This window comes from Aegilops tauschii, chromosome 7 (assembly GCF_002575655.3).
Source record: "Aegilops tauschii subsp. strangulata cultivar AL8/78 chromosome 7, Aet v6.0, whole genome shotgun sequence".
Classification (NCBI taxonomy): Eukaryota; Viridiplantae; Streptophyta; class Magnoliopsida; order Poales; family Poaceae; genus Aegilops; species Aegilops tauschii.
Window position 1 is genome coordinate 317,464,649 of NC_053041.3, and position 10,590 is coordinate 317,475,238.

Consider the following 10,590-nt stretch of genomic DNA (forward strand, 5'->3'; position numbering starts at 1 on the left):
CTGCGCTCGCTCGCCCTATCTATCTGCGCGCTGGCAGGTAGGGACAACTCTATGTGACTCGCTACGCTTGCTTGCGCCCCACCCCATAAGCTGACTCTATTGCCTAGCGGTTAGCGACACTTTTCCGGTAGTACGAATCGCTATGCTTCGCTTCTTTCTATATGATAATATGCACCGTCGGTTGCTGCGCTCCCTGCAGGTAATAGCAAGAGAGTGAAGAACGAATGATCATCAAAAAAGTCAGCAGTGAATGAGTCCGACTCGAGTTCGTGAGTCAAAGGCGTGGCAAGAGAGCGAGTTCGACTCGCGAACGATCCGCAAGTGAAAGACCGATCCTTTAACGCCAGTACTATTGCGAGACTGGTACTTGGCGGCTCACGAGCAACATATAGAAAAAGGTTGCCCATCACTCCCTCGCTCCTTTTTCAAGGCCCACCGCTCCCCCATTCTTTAAGTATCTATCCCGGCTTGCATTTTGGGGCGAGTACTACAGTTCCTCCATAATCACACAAAACGCCCAGCTTCGAAGAGCTGCTCTCTCCCTACTCCACAGCAAGGTGTGGAATCTGGATCTACTGTGTATTCTGACTCAACTGGATCAAGTCAGATACTAAGCCTTCTACTACTACTACTTAGGAGATCAAATGCTATATTTCATAGATTGGACTCTCTTACTGTGTTTTTTCAGGGCTGTTCCCGAGCCAGGTTCCCTGGATCCATTCTTACCTAAATGGATGAATGAAGAAGGGGGCGAGCAGATACGACGGCCACACACACTTCTTTTTAGCCGAATAAAGCCGGATCTACTACACGGCTAGGATAAGAGAAGGATTGAGAAAGCAAGATCAAACCTACTCTACTGTCGATTCAAAAGGTAAACAACCCCCGAAGACTATCAATGAGTGGATCAAAGAAGTTTATCTATCTAAGTCATCGTATATAAGGGAAGAAGCCCGCCCCTGATCGAAGAATGAAGAAGCTAGCCCGGGTAGACTTTAAGACCAACTTGGTGTAGAGATGACTATGATGGTCGGCCTCCACAGACTGAACGCGGGAGATTCTTTCACCCTGTTTTTAGTAGTGCGAGGAGGATAGAGCTCCCAGCAACGACTGATTGTTCGTATGAGCGAAGGAGCGAGCATGCTTTACCCTTAGAGTGAAGTTTACATTCACAGGTCTTGTGGGAACTCCTTCCGTTCAGGTAGCCATAGTCACTCAGGGCTATAGTGGTAGTAGCAAGATCGAAATTGTGAGATTGGCTCGATCACAAACTATCAAGAAGAAAGATCAAGATTCACTTTTGTCGGGCAAAGAACTCTATTGAGGAAATGACTTCGCTCACTGAAGACCAAGCAGCAGCCATTCTAGATGAAAGGACACAAGCCTAAAACTTGAATGTGGATCTATTTATCTTGAATTCCTATCTTCAGAAATAAAGAGTTGCCTATCTTCAGAAATCCTGGTATAGTTGACTTGCCTCTGTTCTCGCACCGGTGTCTGCCAGGGTCTGAACCATTAGGTAGAGGATTAGCTGAAAGAAAAGCCAGACAGAGATCTTGCGCCAGATCGTATACATTCAGCACCCTCATTACAGCATTTGCTAAGCATGAAAAGTGGAAACATCTTAGTAGCCATAGTCACTCAGGGCTATAGTGGTAGTAGCAAGATCGAAATTGTGAGATTGGCTCGATCACAAACTATCAAGAAGAAAGATCAAGATTCACTTTTGTCGGGCAAAGAACTCTATTGAGGAAATGACTTCGCTCACTGAAGACCAAGCAGCAGCCATTCTAGATGAAAGGACACAAGCCTAAAACTTGAATGCGGATCTATTTATCTTGAATTCCTATCTTCAGAAATAAAGAGTTGCCTATCTTCAGAAATGCTGGTATAGTTGACTTGCCTCTGTTCTCGCACCGGTGTCTGCCAGGGTCTGAACCATTAGGTAGAGGATCAGCTGAAAGAAAAGCCAGACAGAGATCTTGCGCCAGATCCGTATACATTCAGCACCCTCATTACAACATTTTCTAAGCATGAAAAGTGGTTGGAGCTATGGTTATGTGCACGAAAATGCAGGAGAAAGGATGGCACCCAGAGACGAGGAAGGGAGTAGCAAGCGACGAAATGCTTCGGGGAGTTGAAAATAAGCATAGATCCGGAGATTCCCAAATAGGTCAACCTTTTGAACTGCCTGCTGAATCCATGAGCAGGCAAGAGACAACCTGGCGAACTGAAACATCTTAGTAGCCAGAGGAAAAGAAAGGATAATGTTGCTCTTCAGAAAACGCGTATAGTAAGTAGTCTTCGTCGATGGGACAAACGCTCCAGTGTATGCGTTACGAGGCAACTAGCATTTTGTATGGAAGTTCGTGAAAGAATGTTCTTGTTTTTCGTTGGAAAAACCAACGCCGATCTAAAACTAAGTCTCCCTTTCTCTTTTGTTTGGGAGGAGAGCTGAAAAAATGGGGAGTCACGATGGATCCTTTTTTTCCCGGACTCAATGGACGGAATGCTTGTGGAATTTGACCCTTCGTCGTGATACCCAAATTCCGTCAATGGGCCGGCTATGAGCGTAGAATGTGTGAGTTCGAATTTCATGGATTTGGAGGCTGAAATAAATTCCCCTCCTCCCCCTAATCCAAACCCTTATTCTCAGATTCCTTATTTCCTCGCTGCTAATGCAAATATTGATTACTTTTCTCAAATGCAAATTTCTTATCAAATGCAGATTTCTTATCAAATGCAGATGTATTTTTTATTTCATTTAACTTATTTGAGCGGCTAGCCACTTTTGCCTTTTCCGTGGGTACCGATGTATGTGCATTTTTGATGTCTTTTTATATGCGCTTTTGGAATTTTCCCTTCTAAGCAAACTTTTTTTTGCCATTTTCTCTTTAATTGAACTTGACTAGTATAAGCTCCGTATTGAATTGAAAAACTATTTCCGGCTCCGTATTGAATTGAAAAACTATTTCCGGCTCCGTATTGAATTGAAAAACTATTTAAGGCTCCGTATTGAATTGAAAAACTATTTAAGGATCCGTATTGAAAACTCGAATTGGATTTTGTGTTGGCTGGCCTACCGGCCCGCAGATTAGGTTGGCTTTTATCGCCAACTGAACTGCGTAACCAAAGCGATTCCTTCTTGGTGGAGATAGGTGGGTCCTGGTCCAACCTAAGTCAGTTCGAACCTGACGGGTCGTTCGTTCGTGTGGAGAATCTCTCTCCTTTTCTTCTAAGTCTTGCTTCATTAAGTTACTTGCTCTCTCAGCCTCATAATAATAATCAATATTCAAATACTTTATGCTAAATTCTTTATAGCAATCAATGTCTGAGGGCATAGAGAACCTTAAGAGGATAGGAAAGTCTATTTATTTGAGACCAGTGAGGTCAGAAATTCAAGCATTCGGGTCAAGACTATAAGGCGCTTTCAGGCCATACCTCAAAAGGCTCGCTACCTTCTCTAGATACTTGATTGGAAGAGAGGGTAGATGTAAGAGAGTTAAAGCACCTCGCTGGAAGAAAGGTATAATGGAAAGTCAATCAATATTTTATCCGGAACTAAATAGGTCATTTACGACTCAATGGTTTATCAATCAAATACATCAGCATTCCAAAATACTACCCGCTAACGCCCTCACTCTTTGACTTAGAGGTCTTAGCCCCACCTTTACTTATATCTTAGACTTATACTCTTCCTTACTTCCCTTCTCTGGCCATGTGGTTGAGGATATTTGAAAAAAAGAAGAAATTGACAATACCTACTATCGATGCCTAAGAGTAGGTCTTTACCAGCTTGCCTAATAAGAGTAGTTTAATACCAGCTTACTTGTACAAGCTTATACTATAAGAGTGAGTACGCTACCTTCTTGATTGTTATCACCAGAAAGATATTTTGAAACCATCCTGGTGTCATTTACTTTCATAAAGCAAATCTTAGTAAATAAATGTGGGTGATCCTACTTAGAATAAGACTTATATTGTGGTGTGAGGTACCAATATAACTCCACTTTATGCGTATAGGAAGGCGGCTGCTTAGAATGCTAAACAGGCCTACTAGATGGCTTATGCTAGAACAAGTCAAGCTCAACAATGCTTAAGCCCAAGGAATGGATGCGTTAAAGACTAGAAATATAGAGTTTATCTCAACCTAACCTATGCAAGCACTTATCCCCTTGCCTTGGATTAGGCACTACAACTATATGTGACTTAGAATCTGACCACTCATTTAGAAAGTGAATCATCAACCACTCATTTAGAAGCCGCTCATGCAACAACGTTTAAGTAAATCCTTCCGCCCTTATTTTCTTTAGTCTAGTTGTTGGAGGAAATGCGCCTTGAACACATTACGTATACTAGCTGAGCTTTGTCCCTAATCGTGACTAGTTGTTATTAGTTTCGATCAAATTTCCCCCCAGCCGACAATGCCTCAGCTTCTCAAAATCTAGGAAGCTCTGAAAAAAAAGTCATCATTATGAAAAGATACTAGCGCTACTAATAAGGGAAGCTACTTTTTTCTAAGAAAGGAATAAAGCAGAAAACTAAAGAAAGAGATCTTAAGTGGGTCCCGCGAGTAGTTTGTCTTTTTTCAGTCCATACAAGAAGATACTTTCAGGGTTGCCCAAGAAGGGACGGGCCTATCTATTGGTGGTACTAGTTCCGCGGGAGGGGCAGGATTTCGGTGCCGTCAGCATGGGTCCGGCTATCGATCACAAGGGTCTAGATACGGGTCTCGAATGGAAAAGTATGCTACATATTGCTCTACTCCAGTTCCCTCTGCTTACACCTGGTCAATTCGTTGATCGCCCCTTTTATTTCTGATTTTCAAAAGGGCCCCGCTCTCGTCTCTGCTGACGAAGCCTTTATCTCTGTCTCTGTTATCCTCGTACATGTTGATCTCTTCAACTGATAGAGTCTATGCTATTGGTGATGCTGGTTCTACCTCAACAACAGGATCTGCAAATGGATTTTCAACTAACAGCCTCTGCTTCAATTTGTGATGAAAGGTCGACTAGTTTTCACCGAATCTTCAATTACGCACCGGTAACTTTTTTCCATTTCCGAGGTCCAGAGGGGAAGACGAAGTACAGCCTAGTTCAGAGAGTCACGATTGAATCCAGGTTAATTCAGCAATAGCTTGAGCAATACTCCGATATTGATTTGATTCTCCGCTACCCACCAAGGTAGAAACTGCTTGATCCGCAAAAGAAGTATGCTTTATTTGCTTATAGAACAAAAGTATACGCTTTTTCAGGGAAAGATAGATGGAATAGGGCATTCAGCAGTTTGAAGAGGTAGCCTTTTTCAGTAGCAGTCTTGTAAGCAAGCACCGTACGTTCAATCTATACTAGCAAGAGTCTTTCCTCTTATAAAGCCTAAGCGCGTTGCATGACTTAATGCCGGCTCTTTATCATACATCTTCTGTAGAACCAATAAATATAAGGGTATGTGTTAGCACATCTTGTTCGTGCTCTGCACCATGTTTTTCCTGTATACCGGCAGCTAGCATCCCATCAGTAACCTACGGGCGAGATTTCTTGAGGGGGGCTGGCCATGGTTTTTTAACCCACCCTTTCATTCACTTAAGACCCAAAGCAGAAAAGGTTTGCGATCCATATACTAGAATTTGGTTCCACCGAAGTACAAAGACTAAACTGGTCGACTCCACCGCAGGGGCGAGATGTTGAGCTTCCTCGACGCCTACTCTGGGTATCAGCAAGTCTATATGGCTGAGGAAGACAAAGAAAAAACTAGTTTTATCGCCCCTTCCTTCTGCTACAAGCGGATGCCCTTTCGGTTTGATAAATGTCGGCGCCACATTTAAGCGCCTAATGAGCCTCATCCTCAGGTCTCAGTTGGGTCGTAATGCAGAAGTGTACGTTGACGACGCCGTCATCAAAAGCCGCTTGGCAGGGACTCACCCCAAAAACACCTCTTTTTTGCATCTGCTGAGCAGAACCAATTACCAGATCCTACTTCTAAGCTCTATGCTCTACTTCGGCCTTGCTCTCGCTTATGGGTAGGAAGGACAATAAGTAGGAATTCATGTTGGCTAACTATTCTATCCAGGCGGAAGTTGTTTTCATAGGAAAGAAGGAAGGTTTTGCGCGTTGGTTGTATCAAATTTCCCTTTCTAATAGCATACAAAAATAGATAAGAAAGTTATGACGATGATAAGGTAAATGAAAACCTTTGATTTACCTTACCATCAATTCTGTCTTATCTCTGTGCCTCCTCTAGCCATTTCATAATTGGATATTGTCATTCAAATCTGTTATGACAACTGTTTGGTAAGCAGGGATTCGAATCAAACAATAAATACCAACTCTAAGTGTGATGGATGGTACCTGGTGCCTAATTTCATGGTATCTTTCTTGGCGCCTACCACAGGAAAACCCCTCCTTCTTTTTGGAGGAAATCAAATGAGTAAAGGTTTCTGCCGACTCCCCTCAAGGAACCACTCACTACACAACTTGAAACCACGGACCTACCTCCTGCTTTTGACTTTCTTCTTTGTCCCAATTCATATCGAGCATGTCTTTCTCCATCTATAGATAGAGAGAATATAGGATAGGGGCGCTCAAAGCGAATAGGATTCTGTATCTAATACTAATACGTACTAACCGCATTCAAGATTGACTTGGCCTCTTATTTTGGATAGGCAGAAATGCTTACGCCCTAGGGGTTTAAAGGGCCCGCTCCCTTTGGTTGACTCATCAGGCTCACCACCTTTTGGAGCTCATCCAACAGTCAGTCTACTTAATCATAATCATAATCAATCCGTTGCTATTGCTATCTATCGCCATACCCACAAGAGGGTAATTTATCCAACTCCCCGTGCGAAAGCAAGTCCCGCGTCAGCAGTGATTCGAGTTGTTCCTTGAGAGCAGGCTTATGGCATTCCAGGTAAACATAACAATATGAGAGAGAACTCCGTTCGGCTTATAAGTACTCGATTGAACCAATTGTTTTTTCATTTCCTAGTAGGTCACCTTGGGCCGGCTGCTGACTTTCTAGAAAGAGACAAGGAAGTCGATTCAACATAAGGGAAGAAAGCATATTTTAGGTTTACTCCTTCCATGTCTAGTAGGAGTGCGTGCTTCTTATTGCCTTTTGAGCAGTAGTTGTATACATTCCTCACTCAGTCTAATTAATTATCTTTCTCCCTACCCAAATACCAAGGGAGGTTTATGAGTCGTATCCTCCTTACGAGATAGCGGAAGTAGCATTAGCGGGAAAAGTAAGCTCGTTTTCAAGCCTTCTCTTTCGTAACCTTTGATTAGTCCCTTAGATGCCCTTAGCAAGAATGATGCAGGAGCAAGAAAGTCTATTTCCCTCGCCTTTCAAGAATCTTGCTATTCAAATAGCACAGTATAAAATGCAATCCATAAGTCATGTTGGTCAATCAATGACAATGATAAGCTCTATAAAAAAAGAGTCTATTGCTCTTCGACACGTTTTATATCTACTTCAGTCATGCTTTATTGGAGTTATCTGATGCCAAGGAGGAAGGAATAGAGATTAGGATCCTAGCCTTGTTCCGTTTGAAGTTCCTAAGAGAGGTTACAAAAGAAAGGGATGCTCAAACCAAGGATTTGGAGTCTTATTAGTGCATCAATCTACAGAAAGGTAGGGGGGCATACCTGTGTGAAAATGGAGTGTAAAGCATATTCTAGATATTTCACTTCGAATTTCTTCCTCTTAAAAGAGTCAAGTCCGCAGGGTTCCCTAAATTCCCCAGGAATCAAGTGGGACTGGGAGATCGTTGTTCATTCAGTGGTTGGCCCTCCCCCTAATAAGTACCTACCAAGAATTGGGCCAGTTAGTTCAAGTGGTACCGAATCACAAAGAACAGTTGAGTTTTCTAATTCATCTATTATTCTATTTTTTGCATTTCTAGAATAGCGTTGGAGCCGGGACACACATTTCTGCCTGAGTTCCAACAGCAAACCAAATACGTTATCGTGGAAAACGAGTTTCGCCAACACAGAAGAGTTTGTGTGCTTTTTATTTTCACATGAGTTTCACATATGTGATGGTTGGTTGGGAGGGTACGGCAAATGACTCTAGAATCTTTCTGGATACAACCACTGAACCGGAAAATGGCCACTATCGTCACCGAGAAAATACTATCTTGTGGACTCAGGCTCTACGTTTATGCCTTAAGGTCTTTCTCCTTACCGTGGGGAGCGGTACCACTTGCATGATTCTAGAGAAGAAGGCGGTGTCCCGACCACAAGGCGGTTAAATTCCACTGGTGCTTGCTAGCCAGTCAAGAACAACTCGAAGACTGTGGGAAGGTCTTCACGCTACGCCGAAGACGACGATGGCTCCATACCGGGTGGTAATACACAGGTATAGTATTTCCTGTAATGATGTGAAACTGTATATTTCAGAGAAATAGCTCAGTTCGAGAGGAAGGCGGAAACAGTTCCGGGTTTTTTAACCTGATTCCTATTCATTTACCGGTAAAGGAAGGAATTCTTATCTATTTCTCGAGGCAATTATACTCATATCAACAATATGAACTGCATGAGAATTAGCATATAGAAAGAAAGCTTTACCGAATACAGGTCTAGTAGGTATAGAGCCGTAAGCGTGCTGGGGGTGCCGGTGCTTAGGCAGATGCCCCATTGTTCATGATGTTGCAATGAATCCAGTGGATCATCCTCATGGAGGAGGTGAGGGGCGCACGAAAGGAGGTAGAACTTCGGTGTCACCTTGGGGAAAGCTCACCAAAGCAGGATTTCGGGCAGAAGTAGGGGTGGTGAAACTTTAGATGTCAAATGCCACCAATTTTTCTGCTCAAGTTAGAACGTAGTTTTTTGAAGTGAATTGGCCAGTTCCTTTTAAAAGGAGACTGGTTTATTTTTATAAGCGATTGGCTTCACTTTAGATTTGTTATCGTAATTTCTCTTTTATTTATGGGTTGTTATTTATTATTTCGATTTTTGATAAACGAAACGAATCCAAGCCCGACAAGTAGAATTCCATTCGGTACCTTTGGGGTTTTCTTTTTCCTTCTGGATGACGACGTCACCGCGTCTCCTTATTGCTATTGCGATGGTGACGAGGAACAAAGGGCCGGGGAGATCATCGAAATTACCTCTAGCCCGGAGCCAGAGGGGGTCGTCGACACAACGCCAACCCTGGTAGTGGGGCACTTCGAAGGTCTGGAGACCCTCCTTGAGATTCCCCCTTTACCGGAAATGCCACCCGTAGGTCCTTCCTTAGCTCCAGAAGAAAGGGAGAAAGCCCCCTGGCCTAAACCTTGATCCATCCCAGAGTAGCCGCCGGCTGGACGGCGGCGAACGGGGGGCAAACTCCTCAAAACGAAGTTCTACTTTGTCTTTGAAATAATTGGAAGAATCGGACTCTAAGTTTAAAGTAGGGGTAGAGTCTTTAGAGGCTCGCTTAGAAGGAATAAAGAGAAAAAAGCAACTGCAAGCATTCGGGGCTTCTCCTTTTGAGACCGCGAAAGTAGAGCTGGTTACGTCCATTGGGGAAACTTCCCAGTTTCCTGCGGGACTGCTTTTGTCTCTGGATGTCAAATGCCCCTTGACGGGCAAACGGGAGGCTCTCGAAAAGACGATAGAGGCCATCTTGAAATGCCAAGGGAAGCCCACAGACTCCCTAGCGTCTCTACTCGACCTAAAATGCGATCTTGAGGACCCCGAAAAACTTGAGACCACTCTCCGTCCATATTTAGGACGGTTAGGGCGATTTTTTAAGAAATAAAAACCTTCTGTCGATTTATCCACACTTCCATGATTCTAGAGGAAAGCTAACTACTTGCTGGCTGGGAGTTGTATGAGCGGTAATGTCCACGTACGGCTCCGTGAGAAGGTCGACGGAAATGGCCTTGTTGTACCTCACTCCCGTCTTCAATGGGGTCTGCCCTTTTTTAGGAGAGTATGCCAATATGATCTTAATGAGGTGCGGGGCTTTGCATCTGACATTCGTTGGGCTTTCGTCTGCGCGAGCCCGCGTCCCGGCCTTTTTGTGCAATAAACCCCTCCGGCCGAAGACTAGTGATAGGTTGTCCCGCGGAGCTTTCGGAGAAGGGTAGCCTAGTGTGTAAGCACAGCAATGAACCACGGTGAACCCTCAGACGACCCTTCTAAGACAAGGGGGAGATCCTCAGTAGTGGTGACCCTTTGACTCTTCCACTGACTTATATATGTACCGAATGCTCATACGGGAAAGTGAACTCCTGGGTATGGAACCAGGGGGGTTGCTCCGAGAAAAAATCCTTTCTTTCTCGTCCACTCTAGGGGGTGCGGACACACCTGCGCGGATTACAGGTGACGGTTACAAGAATGGCGGGGAAGTGAAGAGTACCCGACGACATTCAGGGATGAATGTAGACCCATCGGGCGGGGATAATCATTCCGGTCCTAGGAGAGGTGGCGACGCTAGTCTGAGCTGAGGGAAGCCAGCCAATTGAGTCACTGAAACGACCGCAGGAGGCGCACCCTAAGCCCAGATTCTCGGAGATGCTATTGCGAAATACGGCTTCCTTAATATCCAAATTTCAATAAGGGGGCTGGGCTGCTCGCCTTCATAGAAAGGTGACCGGGCCTAGATTAG

At 44.1% G+C, this 10,590-nt stretch overlaps 1 pseudogene; it reads right to left on the minus strand.

Moving 5' to 3' along the window:
• Positions 1-9,727: 9,727 nt before the first annotated feature.
• On the minus strand, positions 9,728-10,351 carry LOC109750668 (uncharacterized; annotated as a pseudogene).
• Positions 10,352-10,590: the final 239 nt, after the last annotated feature.